The following is a 16,043-nucleotide window of genomic DNA, read 5'->3' as shown; positions in this document are numbered from 1 at the left end:
CTCTCTCTCTCCCCCTCTCTTTTGCGCTCTCTCCTCCCCTCTCGTTTGTGCTCTCTCCCCCCCTTTCTCCCCTCCTCTCTCCCCTCCTCTCTCTCTCCCCCTCCTCTCTCTCTCCCCCTCCTCTCTCTCTCCCCCTCTCTCTATCTCTCTCCCCCTCCTCTTTCTCTCCCCCTCTCACTATCTCTCTCCCCTCTCTATCTCTCTGCCCTCTATCGCGCGACTGCGCCCGGCCACGCCCCCTTCACGGTCAGTCACGCCCCCTCACGGCTATCCGCATCCGGTCATGCCCGACCATGCCATGCTCACGCCCGGCCACGCCCACTTCTGCCGCAGATCAGACGGCAGCTAGGGACTCAAAGGCCAGGTGTGTTTGTCCTTGTGCTGTCTACTGCGCATGACAGCTTCGGACAAACACACTTGGCCTTTTATATTATAGGATGGGGAAAGATGTGGAGCCAGTGTTCAATGCCTTTACTTTCCACGAAGGGGAAGAATTTGACTTTAAAACTTTGTGCCCAGAAGAAATGTGATTCATGAGGGGGCTTGTTTTCACAAACATGTTCAGCGTCAGGGATAGGCACGGACCAAGACTGTACAGACCTTAGTGAAGGGCACCAAGGTACATTTCAAATTAATAACATAAAAAAAACACTCTCTTTGAGTTTAAACGTGCATGGGATAGGCATAAGGCTATGCTAGATATAGGATAAGGCCAGGAACTAATGAAAGTAAGCAACTTCTCATACATTTTATAAGTAAGCAAATTTTTATACATTTTATACTCTGCAGTTGGTAAAAAAGTAATTGGAAACACATTAAGGGGAAAATGTTTTACAGTACACTGTCCCAGGCCCTTTAAGGTAGCGAAGTGCAGCCTGTGTCCCTGGTGCTTTATATGCAAGTGCAGTAAAAGAAGTTTACCAGGCACCTGAGGTTCATTCAGAATCAGTAGTAGTGCTACAAAACATTTTCCATTTCCTATTAATTAATCAGAAAGAAAAGATTCACTAAGGTTGTGATTGTGAATAAAGTTAGTGGCTTGTTTTCAAGACTGCTGCTAGATGTAATTATATATTGCAGTTTATCTAAATCCATTATCTGCTTGTAGTTATCTTATTATTAATAACTTATTAATAATAACTACAGGCAGATTTAGATAAAATGCTATTAAATTACCACTAGCAACAGTCTCTGGAACAAGCCACTAGCTTTATTCACAATCACCTTAGTATATCTTTCTGATTAATTATAAAGCGCCAGGGCAGGGACACAGGCTGCACTGGTATGTATGTGGCTTGTTCTCTCTCTCCTTGTTTTGCCAAGAGAGCTGCAATGTAAAAGGTCATTAACCTACAAATTTAGGGCAGCTGGTATCTTTGGGGGTGGTATTGAGCAATTCATGGGTATCATTTATACCTCCCTCCTAGAACTGTCACTGTTCACAATAATAATTAATTCCCATTAACAACAGGTAGTTATTATTGTTCTTACTTTTTTAGATTATAAGTTCCCCCTAACCCCTTCTATATTTGCTAATAACAAATCAGTTGGGAATTAGTAATGCCCAACTGATTTGTTATAGCAAACATAGAAGGGGGAACTATCTTAGAGCTTGCTTCCATTGAGCCGTAATTCCATTTGCTTGCACTCGCAAACTGATAAATATGCTGTCGGAAGCAATTTTGTTTATCGACTGTTTCCAATGGTGCGCTATACCTCAATATCGGCATCCGTACTTCGGCTGCCGAAAAAATCTTTGCGTCCCATAGAAAGTAAAAGAAGCCGTTAATCAATAAATTATACCAGGTTTCCAATGAAAGCGCAAACTGTTAATATATTGTCGGAGGCTGTTGATACATTAAGAAATATTACACCCAGCTCAACTAGGTGTAAAAGAGGAAAATTGTGCATTTTGAGACCTATTTTCTATTGAAATTATAAAACTTGCAAATAATGCAAGTGTTTTAATGTAGAAATAAATTGTTCTAAGTAATATTTATTGTTGTCTCATGTATAAGAATAGTTGAACTTATATTCTAATAGAAATATCAGTATATATTTAAATATAATAATATATGCAAGAACATATCTACAGAATTCAAACTAGACCTAAGCCTAGAATTGCAATACATATTACTTATATTTATGAAGTGGTAAATATAATTATATTAAAAAATAGTATTTGATTATTAAAAATATGGATAAGTGTATCTTTATTTTTCTTGAGAGGTAATCACAGGTAAGGAGCACGGACGTTAAACGTAAATTCTATAGCGTAAGGTCGGATTACCTTAGCAACTAATTGATTATCAAGAAATCCGACGTCAGATGGAAGCGTTAGCACAATGTTTATTTACAGTTACACGAAAAGAGCGACTGCACTCAATGCACAAAATATTTCAATAGAAACCTGGTACTAAAATAGAGCCGTAAATTACTTTTAGCTGTCGGCCGCTTCGGTAGCTTACGGCTCCATTTTTGACGACTCAGTGAAAGCGAGCCCTTAGAATGTAAAAAAGTACGAAAAATAATAACTACCAATTTGTTCATCATGGGAATTAATTAGCATTGTGAATATATTACCAGATCCACCATTTGCATTCACACCGACATTTCATCATCACATTCACATTGCTTGTTGTCTGGTTCATTTAAATTTATATATTTTTTTTTTATGTCAAACTTTTCTTTTCAGTATTAATTTCAGGAAAAATAAGGGACATGGAACATTAATAATAATAATTGTTATAATATGTGCTGCATTTTATATATTGCAAATCAGAAATAAACTAACAGAAGACACAGCAAGAAAAGCTTATTTTAGTTTTATTTTATTTAAAAAAAACAGTTTTTACTTTTAGATTCATTATATATCATAGTAGAAAACACACGTTTTTGTGCATGTAAACTAACCTGATGGTCTCTCTCAAATCCTTATCTATTCATGTAGGTAATACAATCTGTGAAACAAGAAATGAATGATGCTCTATATTTTTTAATGCATTTTTTAAAAAAAAAAATAAACTACTCCCTTTTCTAAAGTTTAGAAATGGGAGTTTAATTTAAAAAATGCAGTCATTGTGCCACTGAGGAACAGATATATACACAATATATATAACTAGCAAGTCAAGTTAACTTAAAAAACATGTGTTACGACACACGAACAAAGGCACCACTCGGGCTGTTTCCCTGTTATTATGTAATTTTAAACTTAATCTTTGTTAATTTGTAAAGTTTATGTTATGTAGGGAATGGTGCTAAATGCATAAAAGTAAATTTTCAAAAAGACAAAGAAGACTCTCACAAAGATGTGGATGTCTCCTGAAAGTATGCACATATAAGCACTCTTAGCCTAGACTTTAAGGCAGTTGATCCAAACCGGGTGAAATTAAAATATAACTTTTATTATGTAATGCACTTAAAATAAGGGTTACACACAACTTAAAATCGACACTAACACTATCATGTGATTAGACTGTATATATTCTCTTGGGTGGGAGACTATAATATCAAGGCCTGTAACATTAATCTATGTTCCCCCAGAGTAATACTATTTTGGTTGTGCTATACTTAGATAAGTGGGTCCCACAATAATGTGTATGTTAACTCAATCTAATAACATACATATTCCAAATAATTATTTGGGTACCCTAGTAATCCCAGTATCTGTTGTTTGGGTACCCTGGTGATCCCCTTATGAGTCTTGTTAGCCAGTAATGATTTTTTATGTACCCTCTCTGGTTGTTATACCTGAGAGTTATTGTTTATAGAACAGCATTTGCAGTTTTTCTGTTTGATACGATAATGTTCGTTACAGAGCTGTGTGGATTATTTATTCTTAAGTTGTCAGAAAATTGTTGCACTGCTGCACAACTAAGATGTTATGCTAAATCTTGAAACGCTATCTGTTGTGATTGTTATTGCACTTTTTTACTTATGCGTTTTTGAAGCCGTAACTTACTCTGCACTTCCCCAAAAGAGCACAGTTTATATTCCTCTGTATATGTTAAAAAACATTCACTTGCCCGTATCTTTATTTCTAGAGAGCAAATACCACTATTACCAATATCAGTATTGTATATCTTAGGTAGTATATGCTTCCTTAGTTTTTTAGGCAGTGTTTATATGGTAATGGAATATTTTCTCTCTGTTGCCTCTTGGGACACTGTTGTGTTTGGCTCTGTGTACGCTTTTCACCGTGCCTTTTGGAGAACGAAAGTTACGTTAACCACACAGCCTTAAATTCTGTCAGTTTCTATCACAGATATCTCTGTTGATGTATTTGTGCTGCAAATGCGTTTACTAAGCTTTCTATATATCTGATCCTCTCTGGTAAAGTATAAGGGTAACTGATAGGCTGAATGCCTGATTGCTAAATATATTATACCTTGGCTAAGTCTGGCACAACCCAGACTATCAACAAATTAACTAAGTATAGCTATGATCGTTATAAGTCTAATTTGGCATGTAGTGTAGGCAGTTAAAATTGGAGCGCCCAAACGCTCACATACACTCCTAACTAGTTTCGCCCCTCCGGGCTTTGTCAAAGGCCGGAGGGGCGAAACTAGTTAGGAGTGTATGTGAGCGTTTGGGCGCTCCAATTTTAACTGCCTACACTACATGCCAAATTAGACTTATAACGATCATAGCTATACTTAGTTAATTTGTTGATAGTCTGGGTTGTGCCAGACTTAGCCAAGGTATAATATATTTAGCAATCAGGCATTCAGCCTATCAATTACCCTTATACTTTACCAGAGAGGATCAGATATATAGAAAGCTTAGTAAACGCATTTGCAGCACAAATACATCAACAGAGATATCTGTGATAGAAACTGACAGAATTTAAGGCTGTGTGGTTAACGTAACTTTCGTTCTCCAAAAGGCACGGTGAAAAGCGTACACAGAGCCAAACACAACAGTGTCCCAAGAGGCAACAGAGAGAAAATATTCCATTACCATATAAACACTGCCTAAAAAACTAAGGAAGCATATACTACCTAAGATATACAATACTGATATTGGTAATAGTGGTATTTGCTCTCTAGAAATAAAGATACGGGCAAGTGAATGTTTTTTAACATATACAGAGGAATATAAACTGTGCTCTTTTGGGGAAGTGCAGAGTAAGTTACGGCTTCAAAAACGCATAAGTAAAAAAGTGCAATAACAATCACAACAGATAGCATTTCAAGATTTAGCATAACATCTTAGTTGTGCAGCAGTGCAACAATTTTCTGACAACTTAAGAATAAATAATCCACACAGCTCTGTAACGAACATTATCGTATTAAACAGAAAAACTGCAAATGCTGTTCTATAAACAATAACTCTCAGGTATAACAACCAGAGAGGGTACATAAAAAATCATTACTGGCTAACAAGACTCATAAGGGGATCACCAGGGTACCCAAACAACAGATACTGGGATTACTAGGGTACCCAAATAATTATTTGGAATATGTATGTTATTAGATTGAGTTAACATACACATTATTGTGGGACCCACTTATCTAAGTATAGCACAACCAAAATAGTATTACTCTGGGGGAACATAGATTAATGTTACAGGCCTTGATATTATAGTCTCCCACCCAAGAGAATATTTACAGTCTAATCACATGATAGTGTTAGTGTCGATTTTAAGTTGTGTGTAACCCTTATTTTAAGTGCATTACATAATAAAAGTTATATTTTAATTTCACCCGGTTTGGATCAACTGCCTTAAAGTCTAGGCTAAGAGTGCTTATATGTGCATACTTTCAGGAGACATCCACATCTTTGTGAGAGTCTTCTTTGTCTTTTTGATAACTTAAAAAACATGATCAAAGTAATTAAACAGTTGCATTTTGCACAGCACATGTCTCAGAGTCAGACTCACTCTCTTACCATTAAAAAATCTATCTATTCTTGGGCTTGACTCTCTAAGGCTTCTGTTCTTAGTTCTTCCTCCTTCAGTCTCTCAGTCTCTAGTCTACTAGTCTCTCGCTCGTTGTCACTCCACTCTGCTCACTTTCCCGCCGGCACCGCTGCAGACTCTGTCACTCAGGAGCTGAGGCTGAGAGTGGCGTCACGTGACGTTGGTGTGTCCCGTAGCAAAACAAACCTGGCTGTCTGTGCTGTGTGCGTCAAGGAGGAGAATTAGAGTGAGAGTTGAGACCAAATGTATCCAACTTTGCAGATGCTGAGGTCTCACTGAAGCTACAGTTGGAGGCTGAATTAACATTAGATGGGGCTATTAGGATGGTCCACCAGAGTGAACTGGTGAAAAAGCAAAGTGCTGACCTGAGGTCTGAGAGTATTGTAGATGAAGTGCAGCAGTTCAGGAGAGCTGCAGGTGAAAGGCACAGTGTGAGCAGTAGACCCAGGGCACAGATAGGCCCAGAAGCGGATGGGCGCAGCAGTCTCACTGCATGTGGTGTAACCATACCCATGATCAGAATGTCGTATGCCCTGCTAAAGATAAAAGATTTAGAAAGTGTAACCAAATGGGTAATTTTGAAGTGGTGTGTAAAAGCGAATACATTAAGGAGATGCAGGTGGATAGTGACCGGGAGGGTCAAGAAGTGTCCTTTGTGGAACGATCTGGTTTAGACAAAGATTGGTGGGTTACCCTTACTGTAATAGGAGCCATGGTTGCCTTCAAGATTGACACAGGTGCAGACATCACTGCTATGTCCCTTGCAGCATTCATAAAACTGCCTCGACAGCCTCAGCTGGGGAAAGTTACAACGAAAGTTTATAGTCCTGGTGGCCGCATCGATTGTGCGGGGAAATTTCTTGACAGCTGTGAATACAAGCAGAGTAAAGTCACCATGTGGGTACATGTAATTAGAGGTCAGTGTGATAACAACCAATTGAGCAGAAGAGCAGCTTGTGGTTTGGGCCTTGTCACCAGATTGAAGATTTCAGAAGACATGTTTGGTGAATTGGGCCTACTTAATTGCAACCCAATCCGTATATCACTTAAAAGTGATTCAGTCCCATACACCATTCCAGCTCATGCCTCAAGTGCAGAAGGAACTTCTGCATATGAAGAATATGGGAGTTATTGAAGAGGTTGTTGAAGAAACTGACTTGTGTGGCCCCCATTGTGCCTGTTGCGAAGAAAAATGGGAAATTATGCATCTGCGTAGACTTGAAAAGGCTGAATGAGGCGGTGAAGAGAGAGAGATATGTGCTGCCGAACCTTAAAGACATAGCACTGTAATTGGCTGGGGCGAAACTCTTCTCTACACTGGATGCTTCCAGCGGCTTCTGGCAGATACCTCTAAATCCACAGTGCCGCAAACTGACTACCTTCATTACACAGGTAGGTCGGTTTTGCTTCTGCCGATTACCCTTCAGGATACCCTCTGCTCCTGAAATCTTTCAAAGAGAGATGAGTTCCCTCCTAAGGGACCATGAGGGCACGGCAGTCCTCATGGACGACATTTTAGTGTATGGGTCTAAATTGGAAGATCATGATCAGCGATTGAGCTGTGTGCTGCAGACCATTAGAGAGTCTGGACTGAAATTAAATAAAGAGAAATGCATTTTTAGAAAATCTGAGTTATGTTACTTTAGGCATATCATCAATGGAGATGGCATCAAGCCGGACCCTGATAAAATCCTTGCTATTGAACAGATGAACAGATGAAAAGTCCTTCTGATGTACACGAGCTGAGACAAATATTGGGCCTTGTGAATTATGTGGGCAGGTTCCTTCCAGATTTATCCACAATACTAAACCCTATCACAGAGTTGTTGAAGAAGGATGTTGCCTGGGTCTGGGGTCCTCCACAGGAAGAAGCTTTTTGTGCTGGGGTCTGACCCAGTATTAGGGTTCTACGACCCTTCTAAAAAGACTGTGGTTAGTGCTGATGCAAGCAGTTATGGGCTAGGGGCCACCCTCCTGCAGCTGAATGAGAACAAACTACAGCCCATCACCTACTGTTCCCGTACACTGACGGCTGCTGAGTCGAAATACGCCCAAATTGGAAAAGAGTGCCTGACTGCAGTATGGGCCTGTGTGCGCTTGCAGCGTTACTTAGTGGGTTTAGAGAAATTAAGTCTGGCAACTGAACAAAAACCACTGGTTCCTCTAATCAACTCCTATGATATTGACAAAACACCCCTAAGATACTAGAGACTTCTGATGAGGCTGCTCAGGTTCAACGTTTAGGCAGTGCATGTGAAGGGGAAACAACTGGTAGTGGCAGATACATTTTCTAGGTTCCCGCTGGCTGCTGCTGAAGAATCTTCAACAGAATCAGATGAGTATTCAGTTCTGGCATCCAAATCCATTTTGTCAGGGAGGCTAGATCAAATAAGAAAGGAGACACGTTTAGATACAGACCTTCAAGGAGTTATTAAGTACAAAAAAGAAGGTTGGCCTGAGAGTCGGGCAGCCTGGATATCTTTAAGTTCTTACCAGTTAGAGAGGTCGCAGCTCACGGAGCAGGATGGGTTTGTGCTGTGTCAGGACCGCATTGTTATTCCTGTTAGCATCCAGCAGGAGATGTTAAGCAGGATTCATGATGGCCACTTGGACATTACAAAGTGCAGAGAAAGGGCCGCTAAAGCAGTATGGTGGCCTGGGATCAGTTATGACATGGCAAGCCACATGTCAAAATGAACCTTTTGCTGGGATGCCGTCCTATTCAGAGAAGGGAGCCCTTGATTTCTACTCTGCTGCCTGCAGGCCCATGGCAGAAAATAGCTGCTGATTTGTGCAAACTGCACGAAAAAAAGTACCTAGTCGTAATGGACTACTATTCCAGGTATTTGAAGATTGCACTCTTGAATGAGATCACCAGTCAAGCCATTATCACTCGTTTCAAGAGCTTGTTCGTCCGGTGGGGCATACCAATGGAGTAAGTGATAACGGAATGCAGTTTGCTTCCATGGAGTTCAGTTCTTTCAGCAGTGAATATGATTTTATCCATTCTACGTCAAGTCCACATTACCCGCAGGCTAATGGAATGGCTGAACGGGCAGTTCAAACAACAAAGTTCATTTTGAAGCAATCTGAGCTGTACCTAGCGCTTCAGATTCGCACCACTTTACCCTCTGTGGGTGTCTTCCAGCCAACCAGCTCTGTTTCTCAGGACGAGGTTCTTAGGAGGGATGAAGAGTCTAAAAGGGGTTATTGATTCTTCTACGATAGAAGACGTCTGCTACGGTAATTGGACGCTCTACAGAACCAAGCTCTTATGTAGTCCTTACTGATGGAGGGACAGTCACACATCAAAATAGAAGACATCTTCAGCCAGTACCTGAGAGTTTGGGACTGGATGCCTCAGAGCCACCGCCGGTGGGATCCCCTGTTTTAAGAGGGGTGCCTTCCCCTAAGCAAGATGACAGAGAGGATACTTCTTTGCTTCCAGCAGACTCTCAATCACCTTCTTCTGTATCAGAGAACAGTGCATGTAAAATAACGTCAAATGGAGGAGTGGTGAAACTTCCATCCCCAAAATAGGGATTAGCACTAGTTAGAGCATTGACCGGAAGAAAGGGCAGAATAATCCCATGGTCACTGTGGACTAGGGTAGTCTACCCCGATGTTCAAGTCAGGATTGTATTTCTTGTTGTTCATATATATTCTCTTTAACTTATTATTTGTTATAAACTAAACAAAACTATTTTTGTATACATCTTGTATACCTTGTTATTTGATGTACTTAAAAAATAAATAAATGAATGCTTTGAAAAAGGGGAAGATGTGATGAGAGTGGGAGGTGACGTCACTGGATGGGGGCGTGGCTTATAGCCATTATTGTCTATGTCGCAGTTACTAAGTTAGATGTGTTGTGCAAGCTGTCTACTTCTATGCTCTTCAATAAAATAGTGTTGTACCTTTTATGCTGTGTCCTGCATCTCATAACAATTACTACTCCCAAATCCTCCTCTTTTATGCTAAGTCTAGTCCCAATTTAATAATAGTTTGCCTGCTTATTTTTACTTGCAAAATGTAAAACCTTGTATTTTCTAGTATTAAATCTCATATTTAATTTACCTGCCCATCCTTCTAATTGTTGTAGATACCCTTGTAAAGCAATTTCATCCTACACTGGCCTAATGACCTTACAAAACTTTGTATCATCTGCAAAAATAGAGATGTTGCTATTGCTAAATTTTTGGGTAATAATAAATGAGCAAGACACGTACACATTAGTGCCTGTGGCTGGAGTTGATCCGGGGACCTCCAGTCTCTGGCTGGTTTATTTTCCCCTGAGCCACTGGAGGATTCTGGCTCAGCAATTCATCTGCTTATTCGTGTACCTGCTCTGGCTCGCTCTCTAGTTCCAAATGCCTTCCAGTTGCAGGTAGTTTTGAAATCAACACCCTATTTAAGCAATCTTCCTGCTTCCTGATATTGCCCTGTGTATAGGATCTATTCCTAGGTGTGCTTTTATTATGTGAACTGCTTGATGTTTATTTCTGCTGACTTACTTGATTACTTGACCATTCTGCTGGATCCTGATTCTGTCTGCCTTTGCCTGGAAGCCTTTCGACCTTTTGCCTGAACTGTGTTTTTCTTTGCCTGACAAATTTATACTGCCTTTGCCTGCAAGTTGCTGACCCCTGGCCTGGATATCGACTCTGCTTTTGCTTTTTCCTCTCAACTACTATTTTGGTCATGTCCTGGGTCCTACCCTTGCTGGGATTGTGTTACTATAGTCACTTCCAAACCTTAGGGTCCCTTCCTGGACAGACAATATACTACCCCTGACATTATACACAGGCCATCAATATGGACCCTGAGAAAATGACTAAGGCAGTAACCCATCAGGGACAGTTGCTTGAAGCTCATGCTGCATGTTTAATGACTTTGGATTAGAAAATGGACCAATTAGCTGATATGCTTAGGTCTCTCTGCCAAGCCAGTCAGGCTACTGCAGCTTCTTTCCAACCAACCACTCCTCTCACAGTTCGTGCTCCTGGTCCTAAGTTACTCCTTCAAGAGAAATTTGATGCTACGCTAGATGAGTGCATGGGTTTTCTTAATCAGAATCATCTGCACTTTAAGAATGATTCTCCGACCTTTTCTACTTCTGATGCGCAAGTAGCTTTTATCTTCTCACTAATGAAGGGGAAGGCTCTCTCCTGGGTTTCTCCTTTACTGGAATATAATGACCAAGTACTACAGAATTCTAAGTCATCCTTCACTGACTTACAAGCTATTTGTGATAAACCTTTACAAATAAGAAAAGGAAAGAGTGGCGGCCGTAGTTATACAGGTTCTAGGGACCAAACATATATAAAATCAACACCTCTATAGGTTCAAAATGTTATAAGAAATATCATTGATAATAATTAGTAAAGAATGTATTCAATATCAATAAATAAACATATAATAAAACCGGCTATCTGTTTAGTTGTTCAACATCCATCACTCTACGCATTTCAGCATCAATACGATGCCTCTTGATAAAGGCATCGTATTGATGCTGAAACGAGTAGAGTGACGGATGTTGAGAAACTAAACAGACAGCTGATTTGAAGTTGACCTTGTGAATTATAAACCTGTGAGGACAATGGAGAACGATAGTTTTATCTTCTCAACTACTCAGTAAACCCGAGTGAAAAATGAATACAACTTGGCACTATAGCACTTTAAATTGGATAAAGGATCCTACCATCTGCACTAGGATTGGCCAAATACAGGATTCTTCTTTGTTGAACAGAAAGATGGGGTCTCAAACCCTGCATTGATTACTGGAAGTTGAATCACATCACAGTCAAGGATTTATACCCTCTTCCTCTAATCCTATAGCTTTTTGACTGTCTAAGAGGATTCACAATATTCACCAAACTTAACCTCTGTGGAGCCTACAATCTTATATGCATAAAGAAAGGAGATGAGTGGAAGACAGCCTTTAACTCTCGTTAAGGCCATTTTGAATACCAAGTAATGCTCTTTGCAGATATATTTCAACTCTTCTCAAATTATGGGTTTTAAGACTATATTAACAAATTTTATCATTTACATAGATGATATACTCATATATTCCAAAGATCTGTCCGAATATCAGCAACATGTCCGAATAGTACTACAAAGGCTCCAGGAGAACCACCTTTATTCCTTTATGCCAAGTTGGTTGAAATGCTAGTTTCACCAATTTTCAATTCCATTTCTGGGTTACATCATTTCTTCCTCTGAATTTGCTATGGATTCCACTAAGTTGGCCGCTATCCAGAAAATTCCTTAGCCTAATTCTCTCAAAGGGATACAATGATTCTTAGGCTTTGCAAACTACTAGACGCTTCATTCTGGGGTTTTCCTCGATTACTGCACCTATTGTGGCTATCACTAAGAAATCTAATTCTAACAAGAAATGGCCTAGAGAAGCCATGGAAGCTTTCCAAAAACTAAAACAGCTATTCATTACTGCCCCAATTCTTTAACATCCAGATCCTTCCCTTCAATACATTTTGGAGGTTGATGCTTCAGATATGCCTGCAGGGACTATCCTTTCTCAGAGAAATCCTAAATCTGGGAAAATACATCCTGTAGCATTCTTCTCAAAGAAATGTTCTAATGCCGAAAAAATTATGATGTCGCAAACAGAGAGATTGTTGCTTTCAAATTAGCCCTAACTGATTGGAGATACCTGCTTGATGGTACTCTCATGCCATTCCTTATCTTGACAGATCACAAAAATCTAATTTACCTACAAACTGCCAAACAACGTAATGCCAGGCAAGCCCGATGGTCACTTTTCTTTTCCAGATTCAACTTTAACTTATCCTACTGGCCTGTCTCCAAGCATAAAAAGACAGATGCTCTTTCTAGGCAATTTTCTTCTGACAAACCTACAGAGGATACTGTAGATGTCATCATCAAACCACAGAAGATAATCACAGCCTTGTCCACTGCCTTACTTAGACAACTTCAGGAGGTTTGAACTGGCACTAAACAATCTGGTATACCTCCTAACACTTTTCTTGTTCTGCTCAACCTAAGGAAGACTCTGTTACATTGGGCTCATGACAGTACATTGTCTGGTAACCCTGGCATAGAAAAGACCCTCCAACAAGGTGATTTTAACATGACTCTACGCCCAGAACTAGACAGATTATCCCATAAAAATATTCCAGAAAACAAGAAAAGCTCTAAATATTTTAATAAGATTTGTAATAATTTGAAATTAGTTGATATTTGGTGAATAATAAATCCAGATGCTCAGCTTTTTTCTTGTGAATCCAAAGCTCATATAACCTTTTCTCGGGTTGATTTATTTTTAATCTCTGAGTCTCTATCTATTCTTAAAACTGAGGCCGGAATAGGATAGCGGATCACGCAATAATTTCCTTATCATTTCGCTATTATGGTAAACCTAAAGTAAAATCTGCAATGTTTCTTTATCCTCTCCATTTCTATAATAATCCTAGGTTTGTATTATGGTTAAAACAGAAATGGAAGTACTACTGTACACACAATATTTCATATTTTAACAAAAAAAGAAACTTTTTGGGAGGCTTCTAAAGCTGTTTTATGCTGTGAAATTAAGTTATATCTATTTATTTGGTACAAAAAAAGAAGCTTTTGAAATACAATTAGCGAATCAAGTCAGATATGCTTATAAAAAATACTATACAGATTGGTCTATTGTAAACTGGAATAAATAACTTGCTATGAGAAAAAAGAGAGATATATTTTTAGTGCAAAAAGCACAAGAAGAAGAAGCCAAAATTAATCTTCATTTTAGAAGTTTTCATGGCTGCTCAGCAAAGAATCTAGCCAGACTCGTTAAAAATAGAAAGAAGAAAAAAATGGGGACAATCGGTTTAAATTAGTAATGTCTTTTTTAATTACTATCAACAACTTTATGCTGAAGTAGATGTAAACACTTATAATCAAGAGAATTTTTGGCCAAATACTATATTACCTAGGTTACAGAAAGAGGATTTGGACTCTCTTAATGCTACTATTACTATGGAAGAGATTAGTAAAGCAATTGATAAATCCATACTTAAGAGTCTAGCTGAAGAGCTAATCCCAACTCTAGAGAAACTTTTTAATAGTTATTATATCTCAGATAATCCTATTTCGGTCTTTTTTTCTGCAGCAAATATCTCATTGAGTCAGAAGAAAGGTAAAAACCCAGAGGACCCAGCATCATATAGACCTATCTCAGTGCTCAACGCTGATTACAACATTTTGGCTTCCATCATCTCCTTCAGACTAGCTTCCTGTCTAGATAAGTTCATCCACCATGACCAGTCCGGTTTTATGTTATCTAGAAATCCTGCCAAAAATGTACGCAAATTAATTACTTTTGTGGATTATGCATGGAACCTAGACCAATTTAAGAAGAAGAGTCCTTTCAAGGATTTAGCTATTCTTACTGTAGACACAGTCAAAGCATTTGACTGTATATCTTGGGGACATCTTTTTAAAGCCCTGGCAAAGTTTGGCTTTAAGAACAATTTTGTTCAATTTATTAATAAGCTTTATCAGAACCAAATATCCTTGCTCCTTATTAATGGCACTTTATAATCCAAAATAATGCTGCGGAGAGGCACTAGACAGGGGTGTCCATTGTCACCCCTACTGTTTAATATTGCCTTGGAGCCCTTAGCAGTGCAATTAAGAGATGTTTTAATTGGGATCCCTTTTAGGTACCCAAAGCTTGAAAACCTTATTATATGCAGATGATTTATTAATATTTCTACAAAACACATCACAATCAACTAATGCCATTAAATATCTTGGTTTAGAAATATATACAGATCCTAAGCATTGGTACTGTCAGTGTTTTTTCCCTGTTTTGTTTGCCATGTGCTGTTGGCAGCCATTTTACTCATCTCTCTTGCTGACTCTGGTGCATACTGTGTGATGCTGCTCACTTCCTGCACTTCCTTTTATAGCCAGACTGGTGTACATCATCAGTGTGAGACAGGATGCAGTCTCAGAATTGTGATGTCATCACTTATTATTTAAAGAGCCTCAGTTCAGTATGCTTTGCCCTTGCGTTGTCTCAGACCTGTTTTTGAGAGCTCCTGTGTATTACCTGGCTGTCTGACGTCCCTCCTGGTTCATGATCCCTGGCTTGTTCCTGACTCTGTTGTTCTCCTTGTTCCTGATTCCGGCTCATCTAACTACTCGCTTTGGCTCCTGACTCGGCTCGTCTGATTATTCGCTTTGGCTCCTGACTCAGCTCACCTGACTGCCAGCTCTGGTTTTGATTCCTGGCTTGTTATTTGACTTGTGGACTTTTTATTATTTTTTGATATTAATAAAAGTGTGATTATTTTTGCACTTCTCGTCTCAGTCTGATTCCTGGCATCCTGACATTACGCAAGGGCCATGAATCCTGATGGTGCTAATAATCCACCTTTACCTGCCATAATTTTCCAGGATGGATGAACAGGATCACTGCTTGGATCAATTTGCACTAGCCCTGCAAACCCTGTAGACTCGCACTGCACATTTGGACCAAAATGTCCCGCAAGTTATGGCTGCTCCTGTTTCCGCTGCTGCACCTAGTCCTACCAGGAGCATGTCCGGTTCTGCACCTCTACCTCAGTGATATGGAGGCGATCCTAATCAGTTCAGAGGGCATTTACTTTGAGATGTTACCTCAGGCGTTTCCCTCTGACAGAGCTAAGATGGGATTTATCATCTCGTTACTCTCTGACACAGTTCTTGCCTGGGCTAATCCCTTGTGGGAGACTAATAAACCTGTGATTTCAAATTACCCTGAATTTGTGGCCTCCTGTCGAAGGGTATTTGATGTTTTTCCCGGATCGCTTCTCCTTTGCTGTTAGTTCACGTGTTTCATATAGATAACACTGTGCTCGTGCACGTGAAGTTATCTGGGAGCAGGCACTGATTGGCTAAACTGCAAGTCTGTCAAAAGAACTGAAATAAAGGGGCAGTTTGCAGAGGCTTAAATACAAGATAATCACAGAGGTTAAAAGTATATTAATATAACTGTGTTGGTTATGCAAAACTGGGGAATGGGAAATAAAGGGATTATCTATCTTTTAAAACAATAAAAATTCTGGTGTAGACTGTCCCTTTAAGTCGTATCCGATCTCAATACAAAAACAGA

This window comes from Bombina bombina, chromosome 5, assembly GCF_027579735.1.
Source record: "Bombina bombina isolate aBomBom1 chromosome 5, aBomBom1.pri, whole genome shotgun sequence".
Lineage (NCBI taxonomy): Eukaryota > Metazoa > Chordata > Amphibia > Anura > Bombinatoridae > Bombina > Bombina bombina.
This window is presented reverse-complemented; position numbering follows the sequence as displayed.